The sequence below is a fragment of the Lontra canadensis genome, unplaced genomic scaffold, assembly GCF_010015895.1.
Source record: "Lontra canadensis isolate GAN:19392208 unplaced genomic scaffold, GSC_riverotter_1.0 scaffold14, whole genome shotgun sequence".
Lineage (NCBI taxonomy): Eukaryota > Metazoa > Chordata > Mammalia > Carnivora > Mustelidae > Lontra > Lontra canadensis.
The window spans coordinates 7,520,348-7,538,589 of NW_022631008.1; the positions used below are offsets into that span (position 1 = coordinate 7,520,348).

The window sequence follows — 18,242 nt, forward strand, 5'->3', positions numbered from 1 at the left end:
ACATTATAATATGTAAAGAATTCTCGAAATTCAGCAGCAAAAAAAAAAAAAATCCAATTGAAAAATAGGCAAAAGCATGAAGAGGCATTTTACTGAAGAAGATACAGAGATGTCAGATAAGCACATGGAAAGATGTTCATCTTTTCGGCCCAACCACCATCTTGCAGTAGTCTTCCAAAATGACCAACCCAAAGAGAAGGAGGAGAGACACACGCTGTATGTTCTCTAAGACTTAGAAAACACGGATTTGTTCCTTTGGGCACATACATGCAAATCTACAAGAAAGGTGATATGGTAGACTTACCTCAGGAATGTTCCTATGGTAAACCTGGAAGTCTGCAGTGTTACCCAGCATGCTGTTGGCATTGGAAACAAAACAAGTTAAAGGCAACATTCTTGCCAAGAGAATTAGTGTATGCATTGAGTGCTCTAAAAGCACAGATAGCTTCCTGAAAAAAGTGATGGGAAACAATCAGGAAAAGGAAGAAGCCATAGAGAAAGATAATTGGGTTCCGCTGGAGCACCAGCCTGCTCACCCAGAGAAGCACACTTTGTGAGAGCCAATGGAGAGGGATCTGAGTTGCTGGAATCCGTTTCTTATGAATTCATGACATAATGAGTATAAAAAATAAACCCTCTAGAATGTGAAAGAAAAGATAGACAATATCACTAGTCATTAAATAAACGCTAATTATTGGGACAACGATGAGATACTACTACCTATGAAAATGGCTGAAACAGGGTCACCTGGATGGCTCAGCCATTTGAGCATCCAACTCGGTTTCAGCTCAGGTCATGATCTCAGGGTCCTGAGGTCAAGACCTGCATCGGGCTCCACACCCAATAGGGAGTTCTGCTTGAGATTCTCTCTGCCCCTCTTCCTGACTCTCTCTCTCACTCTCTCAAATAAATAAATAAATCTTTTGTTTTTAATTGCTAAAATAAAAAAAAATAATAATAACAGCAAATGCTGGCAAGGATGTGGAAAAACTGAATCTCTTGTACATTGGTGGTGGGCATGTAAAATGACATAGCCACTCCATAGAACAGTTGGTTTGATCTCATGAGTTATGTGATTGAGGCCCTCGTCAGGCTCCATTCTCAGTGGAGCCTGCTTGAGATTCTCTCCCTCTTTTCCTCCCTTCCTCTAAAATAAATAAATATTTTTTTAAAAATTAAACTTGCAGTTACCGTACAACCCATCAATCGCTGTTATGGGCACTTATCTCTAAGAAATGAAAACATGTTTATATTAAAAACCTGTACGTGATTGTTCATGACAGCTTTATTAATACTAGCCAAAGCCTCTAAACAACTCAGATGCCTTTAATTTTTTTTAAGATTTTATTTATTTATTTATTTAACACAGAGAGAAATCACAAGTAGACAGAGAAGCAGGCAGAGAGAGAGGGAGAAGCAGACTCCCTGCTGAGCAGAGAGCCAGATGTGGGGCTCAATCCCAGGACCCTGAAACCATGACCTGAGCCGAAGGCAGAGGCTTAACCCACTGAGCCACCCAGGCGCCCCAATCCAGATGCTTCTCAACAGATGAATGGTTAAACAAACTGGGGTATAACCATACCATGGAATACTACTGAGCAATAAAAAGAATGAACTATTGAAACGTGCCAACAACTTGGATGAATCTCTAGGGCCTTTACACTGAGTGAAAAAGACGGTCTCAAAGGGTCACATTCTGTATGATGTCATTCATAGAACATTTTTGAAGGACAAAATTGTAAAGATGGAAAACAGACTAGTGGCTGCCAGGGTTAGGCTCAGGTTGGGAAAGGGGAAGGTGTGGAGCACGAGTACTCTTTGTGGTGATGGAATAGTTCTTTATCCTGATTGTGATAGTGGTTAAATGAAGCTACACATGTGATAAAATTGCACACACACTGGGGCACCTGGGTGGCTCAGTCGGTTAAGTGTCTGCCTTTGACTCAGGTCATGATCCCAGGGTCCTGGGATTGAGCCCCAAGTCGGATCCCCACTCCACAGGTGGCCTGCTTCTCCTTTTCCTTCTGCCTGCCCCTCCTCCTGCTTGTGCTCTCTTTTTCTCCCTCTGTCAAACAAATACATAAAATTTTTAAAAAACAACAACAACAACAACAACAGCAACAACAACTGTGCACACATTATACCACTGTCAATTTCCTGGTTTTGATGTTGTGCCATAGTATGGAAAATGTAACCATTGGGAGAAACTGGGTGAAGGATACACTGTACCTCTTTATACTATTTTTGCAAATTTTTATGAATCTATAATTATCTCAAAATAAAATTTTTTTTTTAAGATATAAAGATTAGACAGGTGCCTGGGTGGCTCAGTGCGTTAAAGTTTTTGCCTTCAGCTCAGATCATGATCTCAGGGTCCTGGGATCGAGTTCCGCATCAGGCTCTCTGCTCAGCAGGGAGCCTGCTTCCTCTACTTGTGATCACTGTCTGTCAAATAAATATATAAATAAAATCTCAAAAAAAAAGATATAAAGATTAGAAATAAAATATCCTTACTTGTAGGTACATAGAAAACTAAAGAACCTACAAGTTCTCAAATTAATAACAGAACTTAGCCATGTTTTTGGATGTAAGTTCAATAAACAAAGATATTTGTATTTTTCTTGATAAGAAAAAGGGTAGAAAATGTGCTTTTAGAGGTAGAGATATCACTTGCAATGGTAAAAAAAAATTATAAATCTCAGATAACGAAAATTTTTTTTTAAAAAGGTTTTATTTATTTGAGAGAGAGAGAGAGGGAGAATACAGAGGGAGAGGGAAAGGGAGAAGCAGACTCCCCGCTGAGTGGAGAGCTGGACACAGGGCTTGATTCTTGGACCCTGGGATTATGACCTGAGCCTAAGGCAGTTGCTTAACCAACTGAGCCACTCAGGCACCCCAGAAAATGAAAAGTTTTAAAAATGTTTTAAGTCACTAAAATTCTAAGTGAACGGACAGACATGTCAAACCTGTTCATAGATAGGAAGACCCAACAGTGTAAAGATGTTAATTCTCTCCAAATTGCAACAGCAGCAAACAATTTGTTTCTTTTCTTTTTTTTTTTTTTAAAGATTTTATTTATTTATTTGACAGACCGAGATCACAAGTAGACAGAGAGGCAGGCAGAGAGAGAGAGGGAAGCAGGCTCCCTGCCGAGCAGAGAGCCCGATGCGGGACTCGATCCCAGGACCCTGAGATCATGACCTGAGCCGAAGGCAGCGGCTTAACCCACTGAGCCACCCAGGCGCCCCAACAATTTGTTTCTTGCTCCCATTACGCGAGGGCTGCAGACCACCTGTAGCCAGACTGGCTCTGCAGGATTCCACGTGTTTTCTCCTACTGAGATCCCAGCTAAAGAGGCAGCCACTCTTTGTGGCATATTCTCATAGCACAGGGCGAAAGCTCAAAGTGAGAAAAGCAGGGGCAGAGAAGCACTGAAGTACACAACATTTTTAAAGCTTCTGCTCCAACGTGGTGTTGGTCAAGGCAAGTCACACAGCTCCAAACCAGTGTGGCAGAGGAGTCTACACCACTACAGGAAAGCATGGCAAAGTAGGATGAGAATAAACAATTGTGAATAAACAATGCCACCCACCACATAGATTCTCTGGGATTTCAAATCAAGATCACAAAAATTTCATGGAAGGTGCCTGGCTGGCTCAGGAGAGCATACGACTCTTGATCACCAGGTTGGGAGTTTGAGCCCCACATTTGGCAAAGAGTTACCTTTAAAAAATTTTTTTAATTAAAAAAAATAATTACAAAATTTTCATAGATCCAGACAAGCACGTCCTAAAATGTCTATTCAAGAGAAAAGAGCTTAAAACACTTGAGATTTCTTTTTCTTTTTATTATTTTTTTAAGATTTTATTTATTTATTTGACAGAGAATGAGAACAGGAACAGAAGCAGGGGGAGTGGGAGAGGGACAAGCAGGCTTCCTAGTGAGGAGGGAGCCCAACATGGGGCTCGATCCCAGCACCCTGGGATCATGACCCAAGCCGAAGGCAGATGCTTAACGACTGAGCCACCCAGGTTCCCCAGAATACTTGAGATTTCTTATGAAAAAGAAGTAGATCAGGGTAGGACGTCTATGATCAGAAATTAAGATTTAGGGGCACCTGGGTGGCTCAGTGGCTTAAGCCTCTGCCTTCAGCTCAGGTCATGATCTCAGGGTCCTGGGATCGAGCCCTGCATTGGGCTCTCTGCTCAGCAGGGAGCCTGCTTCCCCCTCTCTTTGCCTGCCTCTCTGCCTACTTGTGATGTCTCTCTCTGTTGAATAAATAAATAAAATCTTAAAAAAAAAGAAATAACGATTCAATAAAAAACTATCAGTTTTCAGGCGGTATGGTACTAGCACAGGAGCAGGCAAATGGAGAAAAAAGAGGAATAGGCAAAGGGAACAAAATAGAGAACCCAAAACAGATTCAAGCATACATGAAAATCCATTATAAGATAGCTTTGGCATTGTAAATGAGAGGAGAAATGAATTTCAGATGGAATATGTACTTAAATGTGAAAGGCAAAACTTTAAAACTTTCTAAAAATATTTTATTATTTATTTATTTTTATTTTTTTAAAGATTTTACTTATTTATTTGATAGAGATAGAGACAGCAAGAGAGGAAACATAAGCAGGGGGAAAGGGAGAAGGAGAAGCAGGCTCCCTACTCAGGGCTCAATCCAAGGACCCTGGGATTATGACTACAGCCGAAGGCAGATGCACCAACGACAAGCCACCCAGGTGCTCCAAGATTTTATTTTTTTAAAGTAATCTCAACACCCAACGTGGAGCTTGAACTCACAATCCCGAGATGAAGAGTGACTTGCTCTACTGACTGAGCCAATCAGGTGCCCCAAAACTTTAAAACTTTTGGAAGAAAATACAGAAGAATATTTGTATACCTCAGGGTCAGGAAGGATTTCTCAAAATACATGAAACAGAGGCTCTGGAGTTGCTCAGATGGTTAAAGATCTGCTTCCATCGTGATCTTCAGATCCTGAGATGGAGCCCCACGGTGGGCTTTCTGCTCAGTGAAGAGTCTGCTTCTCCCTCTCCCTCTGCCTCTCCTCTGCTTGTGCTCTGTCTCTCTCTCTCTCAAATAGATAAATAAAACCTTAAAAAAATACATGAAGTAGAGCAAAACGCAAGACCAATTAACAAAAAAGAGAACAAGAAAAATTATTAAATATTAAAGATATTCAATTGTACTGCTAATTGGAGAAATACAAATCACAACTATAATAAGAAATAATTTCACACACACACAATCCAAAGATGTAGAGGAAGGGGAACTTTAAACACATTGTTGATAGGAATGAAAATTGATACAACTGGTTTAGAAAACAATTTGGTGGGCACCTGGGTGGCTCGGTCAGTCAATTGGCTGGCTCTTGATTTTGGCTTCTGTCATGATCTCAGGGTCATGACCTGTAACCCGGGGTCAGTGCTGAGCGTGGAGCCTGCTTGGGATCCTCTTTCTCCTACTCTCTCTGCCCCTCGCCCTCTCTCTCTGCTCCTCCCCTGCTCACACACTCTCTTGCTCTCAAATAAATAAATCTTGAAAAGAAAGAAAGAAAGAAAGAAAACACTCTGGCATTACCTAGTAATGACTACTGACTACTGACTACCTAGTAGTAGTCAGACTACTGACTACCTAGTAATGACTACTGACTACCTAGTAAATTTGAACACTTACATTCCTTAAGACCCAACAATTCCACTTCTAGATAATCATCCTGAAAACTCTTACACATATGCATCGGGAGAAATATTTGAGTGTTCATAGCAACAGTGTTTGCAACAGCGAAAACTGGAGCCAACCCAATGTCCAAAAGTAGACTGGATAAATAAATTGCGGTATCTTCTTACAATGAAACACTATATAGCAGAGAAATGGAATAGCTGAATCTCAGAAACAGAATCCTGAGTGAGAAAAGCAAAATGCATGGGAAGAATGCAGAATGATTCTTTTTTTTTTTTTTTTTGAGATTCATTTATTTATTTTAGTGAGAGAGAGAGAGAGTGCCTGCTGCATACTTGAACAGGGGTAAGAGTGTGGGAGAGGGGAGGACAGAAGGAAAGACTCTCCAGCAGACTCCCCGCTGAGTGCAGAGTCCTGCATGGGGCTCAATCTCACAATCCTAAAATCATGACCTGAGCTGAAATCAAGAGTTGGCCACTTAACTGACTGAGCCACCTACGCTCTCCCAGATTGCTTCCATTTACAAAAAGTCTAAAACTAGGCAAAACTGTACAATGTTGTGTTTAGGGATACATTTATTTGTGATAACAGAGTTATTAATACACACAGGCAACTTCTTTTTTTTTTTAATTGATGTCCTCTACAATGTCACGAGGGTGGCGGCCATCAACATTGCAGCCAACAGACTAGGCAGTCTCTAGGATCTCTTTAATGATTCCAGAGAGTTCTCTGGCTAAGGATCAATGCTGCATATGCTGGGAAATGTTGACAGTCTCATCAGATTTGGTACGTCCACTGTGCTTAATGTTTTTCTGCTTCTTTCTGTCTCTTGGAAGTTCCTTGAAGGCTCTGATAATTGGGGCAGAGGCAGAAGGTGCTACTTCAATCTGGGCCGGTGTGTTCTGAATAGTCAGTTTCTCTGTAATCCTCAGATCTTTCAATTACTGGTGCCAGACTCTTTTGGAGACTGACCCAAGGGTTCAATCTCAGGGGCCAGGTCAGACATGGCACCAACTTCTCCACCAGTGTTCCTTAGGTATACAACCTTGGTCTTGTTGGAGTCAAACGTAGGTGGCATGGTGGGCACAGCTGCTGTCAGAGGAACCTGCACTCGGGATGACTGAAGTGAGTTGCACCTTCACCTGCTCCAAGCTGAAAACCGAAAAAGATAATACAGAATTTAGTATGGTGGTTTCCTCTAGAGGAGAAGGCGGATATGATCATGGAGAGGCCCATGGAAGTTTCCCTGGGTAGAAGCCTTAGCAAGGGTAGTTTCAGGGAGTGGCGGGGTTATAAGCCAGAATGGTGGGCTGAAGGACAAATTGAAGCTAATGGCACGAATGACAGCTAGTGCAGTCAACTCATGAAAGAAATGTTGCTGGATGCCAGAGCAGATTAGATTCTCAGAAAGCAGGGAAACGATCACTGGCAGAACGGACTTCCTTCTCATGAAGCAGAAAGAGGGTGTGGTGAGGTGGATCTGTGAGGCGGGCTTTGACTGAGCTGAATAGAGGTACAAGAATGGACTGTAGGCTGGGAGCCTTCCTCATATAGAGGGAGGTTCAGAGTCTCTTTTCATTAGTTTTCCAAAGACTGTGTGCCCTCTTGGAGACGAGCAAACAAGATCTCCAGGCAGCTCAGCCTCTGTCTGCTTTGGCTCTCACGAGGCCCCTCTGCCAGGAATTCCCACTAGTCAAAGCCTGGGAATAATTGCGGACCAGTTGGCTTCCAGGAGCATTCACATGTTTTATGGGCCAGCTTTCTGTTCCTTTCAGCAGAATTAATGCATGATTGCTCCGACTGCCCACAAATGTAACTTAAAACTCCATCTCATTTCGACTTTATGGTGATGTTATAAAAGCTTCCCAGAGGAAGGAAGCACTCTTTATCTCTGTACGATTATTCAAAGGAACGGCTAAGAAAACTCTTTAATCTGGACACATATAAGAAAGAAATGATCAGGTTGAAAAGTCATGCATATGTATCTTGACTTTGGAGGTTCACCTGTAATTCACTGGGTGAGTTGCCTGGAGAGAAATCCAGAGCTACCAATGGGCAGGGAAAGGAAATGGGTTCTAACAGCTCCAGATGAAGAGCGACAGGGATGGGAACAACCCTGAAGAGGGTCAAAGCACACACAGGAGAGGTTTCACGCCCTGCCAAGAAAGATTGCTGCCATGGCAACGGGATGGGGAAGTTCTGAAATTGTAGAGGAAAATCTAGCACTCACCCTCCCTGGCCTGAGTTTGGATCTCTCCACCTGATGCTCCCTGAAAGAGCGAGGGAGACAAATACATTAAGAAAAAGAAGGAGATCATCACGTTTCTTTACCTACGGAAACCAGGCCCATTTCAAAGCAGATCAGAAAAATCGGCTTCAAAATAAGCTTGTTCCAAACCTTGGTAAGACTGAGACACCTTTCTAGGGTTCCGTGTCCCTCTCCTTCTGTGTTGGGGTGGCAGTTTCCAGTCATGCTTCTTCGGAAGGTTGAATGAGGTTCCATTTATTCACACATTCACTTTATTAAGGCTCACTATCTTCAGGGAACTCTTCTAGGTGCTGAAGAAGTAACTGAGAAAAACAGACAACACCAGACCAAGTTAACGGTGTGTATGGTGTGATTTGAATACAGGAGTCAGGAATGCTCAGTGCATTTGTCTGTATCATCTGGGATGGTTCTGAGAGCTACTTACAAACCAGCTCTTTGGAACAAGGGCTTCTTTACCTTTTCCAGCTGTAATGAGTCTGCTTCATTCATCACTGTTGAGCTCCCACTGAGCCATTCCAGTCAAGCGAGCAAAGAACATACTGAAATATCCATTTGGCCACAGGCTGAGGGATGGTTTTCTCCCAATTCCCCACTCCCTCCAAGGAACCTCCTGGCCAACCGTGCGCGGAAAAGCTCACCACACCGCAGCCCCATTTCCTCCCACTCTTCAGAAGGAGGACCCTCCGCGGACCAGGGAGGGACAGCAGCCCCAGCTGGGAGAGGCCTGAAACCCAGGGACAGCCCCAGGGCCTTCCACCTCCCACAGGTCCCCGCAGTGTCGGGCGCTGGCCGCTGCGCGGCGCTGCGTCCCCACTTTAGGAGCCGCGGGTGGGGCGGGGCCAGGGCCGAGAGAGCTGCGGGCGCGGCGAGCTCCGCCACAGGTAACCTGCGGGAGCCGGGGGCGCAGCCTGGCGAGCGGGCGGCGAGAGGCGCGGCGCTGGGCGGCGCCGAGGCCCAGGGGCCGCCGGAGCCTGCGGGAACCCGTCCCCGTCGTCTCCCCTCGCCCCCCACCCTGTCGCCGGCAGCGGTCCCTGCGGCGCGGACGTCCGGCGCGCGAGGGAAAGGTACGGTGCGACCTCGCTGGGTTCCTTCGAGACCCCTCTACATCTGAGGGCCAGCGTCCCCCACTCCCGGGGGACCTCCCGGTGTCGGGGGTGGGGGCGCTGCTCTCTCGGCGCCCCCAGGTCGCAGACTGCTTGGGAAGGACACCCAGAGGGAGCGCGTTGCCCCCTCCCCTGCGGCCTCCGGAAAGCCGAGACCGGAGCGGGGGGGTCTTCCTGGGGCACCTCTCTGATCGCTTTGCTTCCCTTGCCTCCCTGGAGTGTAGAACTTTGGGTCGGGGTGGAGAACTTCGTCGTCTTGGCTCGTCCCCCTCCTCTTTCTCCAGTGAGCTCAGAGTTTGAGGAAAGTAGTGGTAGGGGGGCGGGGGTCACCGGGTATTTCTCCCGGATGCGGTGGCTGGGGGTCTGCGGGAGTAAAGGAGGGTCCCTGTTGGTCGCCTTGCGCTCTCCGCCGCCCCTGGGCCTGCGGGTCGGCCTCAGAGGGACCGGGTTCGGCTCGCACGCGCCAGCAGCCTGCTCTCCCCCCCGCCCCCCCGCTTACCCCTTTGAGGACTGCCAAGAGGCGCAGACCCGGGAGGGTGGGGCTGGACTCCCGTCCCGGAGAGGTCCGCCCGGGCTGGAATTAAGCTCTTGGAAGAGTTAGCAAGAGGCATCTCCCAGGGTCCGGGCAGAGGAAGCGAGGCATGTTGGTTTGAGGGCAGACGCCAGTTTACCTACACTCGTCCTGGGGATTTAAGTGCGGTGCTAACGGTAGATTTGGGGACAGTGAGGGGAAGTGTGGAGCAGTATTTGTGACAGGAGAGGGGCTTGAATTTCATAAAGCTGGTCAAGAATGTTTTCCCTGCGGCACACTGAGATGGCTCAATGGTGGAGATCTGCTTTGGGGTTCTGAGATTGTGTCTCGATTCCACCACTTGTTAGGTGTGTGACTTTGGAAACTCCATTTCTTTTTTCTTCCCTTCCTTTCTTCCTTCCTTCTGCTAGTCAAATGAATCAGTAGGAGCGGAGAAGGAACCAAGAAATGTGTAACTGGCTGCGATCAATTAATTGTAAACACCACTGCACTTGGACCAGCCTGGAAAACCCATTTCCTTAAACTTCGTTTTTAAAACTGTAAACTGGGTGTATTATACATAATTGGGTAGTACTGTGGAGATTAAATGAAAGGTAAGTTAAATGCTTGGCATGGTGCTCTTGAATGTTAGGCATTCTTTTTGTGAGCCTGTTGGAGGAGAACCTGTTCATCTGTGTAGGTCATGTCTATTAGGCCAATGTCAGTGGAAAGAACTTGGCAATGAAGACAAGCACACCTGGGTCCACAGTAGTACACAAGTGCCCTGATTGTCTCTGAGGAGATATTTCCCACCCCTTGAAGAGCAATAGCAACCTGTTGTTCTTGCATGTAGGAGGTGCAACCGTACATGTTTAACTTCCTTCTGCCATCCCTAGCAGGTGCTTAGCATATGGCAAATGAATTTTTTTTTTTAATTAGGGACATGAATTAAAATTGGAAGAGTTTTCTACCCTTTTGGTCATAAGTGGGGAGGGGAGAGTTGCAGAGGGTGAAGAAGAGTAAGACACCATAAAACAACTAGCTGCACATTGTTGGAAGGTAGGAACCAAGGGGGATAAAAAAATGCTCATTTAATGGGGCCTCTGGCTGGCTCAGTCAGTGGAGCATGTGACTCTTGATCTCAGGGTTGTGAGTTCGAGCCCATGTTGGGTGTAGAGTTTACTTAAAAAATACACATATAAATATATATTTATATATATATAGGGGTACTTGCCTGGCTTAGTTGGAAGAACATGCAACTCTTGATCTCAGGGTTGTGCATTGGAACCCTACACTGGGTAGAGACTACTTAAATAAAAACATATATATATGTATATATATATTTATATGAAGAGAAAAATATGATATTAAGAGAACTTTTAATTTGTTAACTCCATGTTTTTTGGTGATTGTACCAAAAATTAACCTAATTTCCCATTTAAACCTGACATCCTCTCCAGAGCCCTCTGGTTAAGCATTTACTCCCAAGTAGAGGCTGATGGCTAGTGATTCAACTCAGCTTAGAGACAATGCATACTGTCACTCTGGTGGCCCTACCACATAGAAATTATGGTGTCCCTATCCCTACAGTGAAATATACCTACACAAAGTATCAAACTACACTTCCGGTGTAAAGAATAAGAATGGAACCCATACACCTAAGTACTCATCACCCAGCTGAAGAACTAGAGCATCTCCAGCACCTTGGAGGCCCCCCCCCCCCCCCCCCCCGGTATCTTTCCCCATGACATTGACATTCCAGCCCTCCTTCTGCCTGGAAGGAAGCACTGGTTAGATTTGTGTTAATTTTTTTTCTTGTTTTTCACACGTTATGTGCTACATAAAAAGCTCTGTGAAAGGGAAGTTTCCAAACAAGCGTTTTCACAATAACCTGGAGTATTCTTATTGAACTTAAAAGCAGGATATTAAGAGTGGGATGCAAACCACAAAAAAAGCTGACAGTCTCTGGGAATACTGGGGAGGTGGTAGTCTGTCTTTCAAGGATTTCCCCAGGTTTCCTTGGCACAGGCTCTGCGGGTGTGTTCTGTCTATACAGGGGAGGCTCAGTCTCTTCCAACATAGCTTGGAGGCTATAATTTTTAAAAGCTTTGCTTGAGTCCCTAAGAATGAAAAAACAGTAATTTGTGTGCATATGTTTGAGAAATTTTTTTAAAAATACAAATTATCCAGGGGAACATTGTGTGGGATTTGAAGGATTAAGCCGACAGAGAGCAACCTTTAAAAATGGTTTTAACCCAAATTCTTCTTTTCCTGGTTATTACGTTTGCGTTTTGGACTTTGTGACTTTTGCAGGGTCACACAGCTCTCCTTGGAGAATCTTGCGTAACTTTGTCACTTCTTGATTAAGGCAAAAGATTCCTAAACTTGGTTCATGGCTCCCTTATTATCTTAGTAATTTTTTCACAGTGCCTGTAGTTTTAAGTAGTTCGTCCTAGTTGGGTTCAAACAACCTATTAAGTATTAATGTCCTAACAACATAGAAGCTATTTAAAAAAAAATTGGGGCACCTGAGTGACTCAGTCTTTGGGTGTCTGCCTTTGGCTCAGGTCATGATCCCAGGGTCCTGGGATCCAGCCCTGCATTGATCGCCTGGGAGCATACTTTCCTTCTCCCACACCCCCTGCCTGTGTTCCTGCTCCTGCTAGCTCTCTCTCTGTCAAATAAGTAAATAAAATCTTTTTAAAAAAATACACGTAAGCTGGGAGAAAAAATATTGTTATATCATTCTTAAATAACCCCAATCACAAGCAGTATGTGTGTGCCTGTACCAATTCCTAAATCTTGGGAATAGATTGGGTTGCACCGCTCTCATTTCCTGTTCCACATTGACTTCTCTGTAGTACTCGCTTTCTATCACGGCACCCACTGAAAACCCAGGTTTTGCAAAGATGTGTACAATGTCATCGATAGGAGCATAAAGTGACCTGACATTGCAACTGAATTCTGGTTGGTCGGTTCAGCATTTTCCAACGTGCTGAATACACTGTTTCCCTCAAAACTTTGAAATATCCTGAAGTTGCCCTTGTGAATTTGATGCAGTATCCAGAGTGCCTTGGTGCTCAGTTTGGGCATTGTTGGTTTAAGGTAAAACCTTCTTCTGGGGAGAGAGCAGTTATTAAAGAAGGGGTCAGTCTGCCTGAAGTAGCCCCAGGTTAAGCTACTGTGTGGAGTGGGCTAAATCTTGGTTTTTTCCTCCACATAAGATGGGATGGGTCATTAAGAGGATTAAACTAGATAATGTACACAGAAGCATCTGTAAGGGGCCTGGAATATAACCGTCTCAAGAAATGATGCTCTTTTATGATTGTTAAATAGTACTAAATAGTCCCGTAATAGGTACATATATCATAGTCCCTATTTAAGAATAGCCAGTGGCGGGGTGGGGAGGGGGGAAGACAGGGCTTAAAATCTCAATCCTAGCAAATAAATTATGAAGTAGTTGGTTCATAATATAAAATGCCTTATCGTTTTTCAAACAGCAAATTCTGGTGTGCCATCATGGTACATTTTTGACTTGCAGACCTATGTTTGGAATGTTCATTTTCATTTGGCAACAAGTGCCCAGGTTTGAGGAGAAAGTCGTAACTGATTGGAAGGAGAAGGATCCGTAGATTTCTGATTTCAGGAGGGAAGTACTTTGTCTTAGGTCTTGGGAAGTTTGGACCTGGGTTTGTAGGGCCCAGGGCAGGCTGCCCCCAAATGGTATAAAGACTGTTTCTGGTTAAGAGTAATAGAGGGGCACCTGGGGCGCCTGGGGCACCTGGGTGGCTCAGTGGGTTAAGCCTCTGCCTTTGGCTCAGGTCATTGTCTCAGGGTCCTGGGATCGAGCCCCGCATCAGCTTCTCAGCTCAGCAGGGAGCCTGCTTCCCCCTCTCTTTGCCTGCCTCTCTGCCTACTTGTGATTTCTGTCTGTCAAATAAATAGATAAAATCTTAAAAAAAAAAAAGAGTACTAGAAACCCAGCAGATGCAGCAAAGGTGCTCAGCTTCCCCATAACTGCCTAAATTTACAACTGGAAAGGTCAGACTGCAACAGGAAGAGAAGTATTAACAGAGGTCCTCTTTAGGAACTCATCTGCATAATGGAACATCTTATTTTCCCAAACATCTCCTTTTACCTTCTGGCTCATGAATTTTCTTCCCTTTGGCCCCTACCTTTTCCCTTAGCTCCTATAAGCTTCAGATTGCCTTGTTTGGGTCCCTAAGTCTTTGGAATCTCTTGTCTGTGTGGATTCCCCCTAAGTATGCCTATTACATTTTATTTTCTCCTGTTAAGCTGTCTCTTGTCAATTTGATTCTAAGTCCAGCTAGAAGGAACACAGGGCAGAGGAAGTTCTTCCTCCCTGGCCCATTACAAACCTGGAGATATTTCGAGTAGGGTTTAATTTTTACATGTGCTTACAGCATAGAGAGGCAGATACTCTTTCCAGATGAAATAGTTTTATTAAACTTATTAGCATCCCATGCCAATTCCTGTCCATTAGTAAGTGGTACTTACTAATCCTCCAAGGAACGGCTGACTTGAATAAAGATGTCACACATGGCTGTCATGGTGTCTTTCAGGAAAGAGACCTTTACTCCCGTGTCCTGTTCATTTTTCAGACCCTAAGCCTAAGTTAGAAGCTGGTGATACTTTGACAATCTGTGAGAAGACAGTCAATAGTGATATTTATAGTGTATAAATATATAGTATACCAAAAGTGATATTTATAGTGTAGTTTTTTTATTTTTATGGTTGCTCATTTCTGTCATTTATCGTTGAGCAACCTGTACAGAACCGTAGGTGATGATGCTTCCAAGTAGACATAAATACTACTGGATACAATTTTTATTTGTTTTGATTCCTTTTTTTTTTTTTTTTAAGTCAGCTCCATGCCCAATGTGGAGCTTGAATTCAGGACCCCGAGGTCAAGAGTTACATGCTTTACCGACTGAGCCAGCCAGGCGCCCCTAGTTCCTAAGGTTGAGGGCTTTTAATTTCTTTGTAAACTTTGGGGAATGTATGTGTGTGGGAGAAACTATTTTGATTCTTCTTAACTAATTGTTCTCTCTCTCTCTCTTTTTTTTTCCATTTGATGCCTGATGTGGGAAACAAAGGCAAAAGAAAAAAATTAAATTTCCTTACTATTTCCAGCCCATTGACAAGTCCTTAAAACAGGCAGAGTGGGGGCACCTGGGTGGCTCAGTGGGTTAAAGCCTCTGCCTTCGGCTCAGGTCGTGATCTCAGGATCCTGGGATCGAGCCCCGCATTGGGCTCTCTGCTCAGCGGTGAGCCTGCTTCCCCCTCTCTCTGCCTACTTGTGATCTCTCTCTCTCTCTCTCTGTCAAATAAATAAATAAAATCTTTAAAAAAAAAAAAAAGGCAGAGTGACCTCCCACTGGGAGCTCAGCTACCTGGATGTTAACATTTTGCTGAGGGCAAAAGGCCATTTTAGCCCGACCCCCTCAGGATCCTGTGAGTCTACCTTAAATACATAGAAATTCCTTTGGAAGCTCCCTTTATCTCTTACATTCTCCCCTTCCCCCCAGTTATATCTTGAGAATCATCCTTCAAGCATTTGCCCACTGATACACATCTGAAGGGTCTCAGGACTGAGGGTTTACTAACAACAATAAATGACCTTCCCGAACAATGGCTGGCCCCCTCAGGTCCTAGAAACCTTCTTTCCAAAATACCTTGGAGGTTTGTTCTGTCCCTAACTCCCTGTCAACCTGAAAGTATATAATTGCCACCCTCACAACCCCAGTGCAGCTCTTTCTGCCCATGGGTCCAAGCTCCCGTGCTTTTATAAAATCACCTTTTTGCACCAAAGATGTCTCAAGAAGTCTTTCTTGGCTGTTGGCTCCAGACCCCAACAACACTCTAAAAACCACATCAATGCCCATATACTTGTCAGCATCATTTTCATTTAACAGAATTTCTCTCTCTCTCTCGCTCTCTCTCTCTCTCTCCTCTCTCTCTCTCTCTCTTTTTTTTTTTTTTTAAAAGAAAGGATGCCTAGGTCGCTCAGTTGGTTAAGCATCTGATTCTTGATTTTAGCTCTGGTCCTGAGATTGAGCTAATGGGCTCAATGCTCCATGCTCAGTGGGGAGTCTGCTTCAGATTCTTTCTCTTGCTCTGCCCTTCCCCTCCCACCGTGTGCGCGCTTTCTCTCAAATAAATAATTTTTTTAAATAAAAAAAGAAATAAGATTTTCAAATCTTTCCCTGGGTTGGTTTGATTATATTTAATACCCAATATCTTAAGGTTTTAGGGTACAAAGTAGAAAACTACATTATGGATAATAAAACTAATTAGAATGAATTGTTTTTCCTTTTGTTGTCTCTTACTCTTTAACTGAAAAGAAAATGGAGGGGCGCCTGGCTGGCCCATTGTATAGAGCATGCAACTCTGGATCTCAGTGTTGTGAGTTTGAGCCCCACATTAAGTGTAGAGATTACTTAAAAAAATTAAAAGAAGATTGAAAATTAGAAAGTTTGAGCATCTATTTAACTATTAGAATTCAGTGTTCTGGGGCGCCTGGGTGGCTCAGTGGGTTAAAGCCTCTGCCTTCGGCTCAGGTCATGATCCCAGGGTCCTGGGATGGAGCCCCGCATCGGGCTCTCTGCCCAGCAGGGAGCCTGCTTCCTCCTCTCTCTCTGCCTCTCTGCCTGCTTGTGATTTCTGTCACATAAATAAATAAAATCTTAAAAAAAAAAAAGAATTCAGTGTTCTTGGGATATGCTTGACATTAGTATTCTTATGAAAAACTAGGAAAGGGCATGTAAAGATGAAAACATTAAATTTGGGCGCTTGTCGGTAGCTGAATGGACTGAATTCTTACATCAATGACTTGTTCTTGGTATAAGAATGGAGATTATGGGAAATATTTCTACCCATGATGGTAAATATTCTTTTTTTAAAAAGTGAATTTAGTGGACTGAACAGTAAATAGTAACCAAGAATGGAGAAGTAGCCCAAAGTAAACTAATCTTAAGCGCTAAACAGGAACAAGCAAGACCTTTTGTTTTAGTTTTTATAAAGGACACCTGCTTTAATAAATCTTCCTAAAATGAATAGATACAGTAGAATAAGGTTGATTTTTTTTTTTTTACAGATATTAAGTAGATGAAAGATGAATATAGAACTTAGTTCTATTGAGGTTGTGACCTTTTCCACATTAGCTTTAGGAATCTTCTCTCATATCATCTGGCTGGGTTAAGTGAGCAGCGGGAGATGGAGGAGCAGATCCTGGGACCTTGGAGACGGTGGGAGAACATTGATGGACATCAGGAAACTGGGGATAGTCCTGGCCACCAACTCACTCTGGAGCTCTAGATACTCTGATTTTCTCAATCTCAGTTTTTTCTTCACTAAATAAGGGGATCAGACCAAAATACTTCTTTTTTTTAAATTAAGATTTTATTTATTTATTCAACAGAGAGAGAGCGAGCACATGCAGGGGGAGCGGCAGGCAGAGGGAGAGGGAGAAGCAGGCTCCCCACTGAGCAGGGAGCCTGATGTGGGGCTTGATCCCACATCAGGCTCCCTGGGATCATGACCTGAGACGAAGGCAGACACTTAACAGACTGAGCCACCCAGGCGCCCCCCAACATACTTCTTGGAAAATGCACAGGTCTGTGAAATTATACATATTCACAATGGCAACGCTGTTTTCCCATAATTTTAGAGAGAGAAGTCTTCAAGTTGACCTGATGGTTTGTGAAACAAAGGGAACTATTAAGATTGTTAACTTGATGTAACCTGATGATTTCCTTTCAGTATGAACATCAGTAGCTTCCTGTGTGGTATCTTTTTTTTTTTTTTTAAGATCTTATTTACTTATTTGAGAGAGAGAGAGAGAGAGAGCGAGCGAGCATGAGCAGGACAGAGGGTGAGGGACAAGCAGGCTCTCTTCTGAGCAGGGAGCCCAATATGGGACTCCATCCCGGGACCATGACCTGAGCCGAAGGCAGATGCTTAAGGGACTGAGCCACCCAGGTGCCCCAGGGTGTGGTGTTTTTTTAAGACGTCTGTGTATTCACATTCTACAGTATAAACCAAGAGTGCCATGTTATTCTAAAAGTTGCTTCCAAGTTCAAAAAAAATCATATTCTTATTTCAGTGAGTTAGAATATTCAGTTTCTTTCTTTTTTTTTTTTTTTTTCCTGCATTTTATTCTAATTCTAGGAAAGTCCCATAGGAATCTGATATACAAGGAAATTTCCTCTAGATGGTGAGTTTTAGAAGGACTGGGATGTTCCCTCCTGCATCTTTATGGGAACTGTAAAGACTCCTTGCAATGAGCATATATTATGTTTACAATCAGAAAAATAGGGGCACCTGGTGGCTCAGTCAGTTAAGCATCAGACTCTTGATCTTAGCTCAGGTCTTGATCTCAGGGTCATGAATTCTAGCCCCTTGTTGGGCTCCATGTTGAGCGTGGAGCCTACATAAAAAACCAAAATAAATAAATCAGGTAAAAATCTTTAAAAATAGGGGCGCCTGGGTGGTTCAGTGGGTTAAGCCTCTACCTTCGGCTCAGGTCATGATCTCAGGTTCTTGGGATCGAGCCCCACATCGGGCTCTCTGCTCAGCGGGAAGCCTGCTTCCCCCTGTCTCTCTGCCTACTTGTGGTCTCTCTGTCAAATAAATAAAT

At 43.9% G+C, this 18,242-nt stretch overlaps 1 protein-coding gene and 1 pseudogene across 3 annotated transcripts in view; one reads left to right on the forward strand and one right to left on the reverse strand.

The window, feature by feature from the left end:
* Positions 1–6,326: 6,326 nt before the first annotated feature.
* On the reverse strand, positions 6,327–6,832 carry LOC116868204 (annotated as a pseudogene).
* Positions 6,833–8,859: 2,027 nt separating this feature from the next.
* The window catches only part of ANKRD6 (ankyrin repeat domain 6), a 186,466-nt gene continuing 177,083 nt past the window's right edge, over positions 8,860–18,242 (forward strand). For 2 of the 3 annotated variants that reach the window (XM_032858110.1, XM_032858117.1), the window contains exon 1: positions 8,860–9,033. The gene's annotated coding sequence lies outside the window, so the exon portion shown is untranslated. Of the gene's footprint in view, positions 9,034–10,625; positions 10,643–18,242 lie in introns of those variants that run through there. The other variant, XM_032858112.1, reaches the window with a different exon arrangement.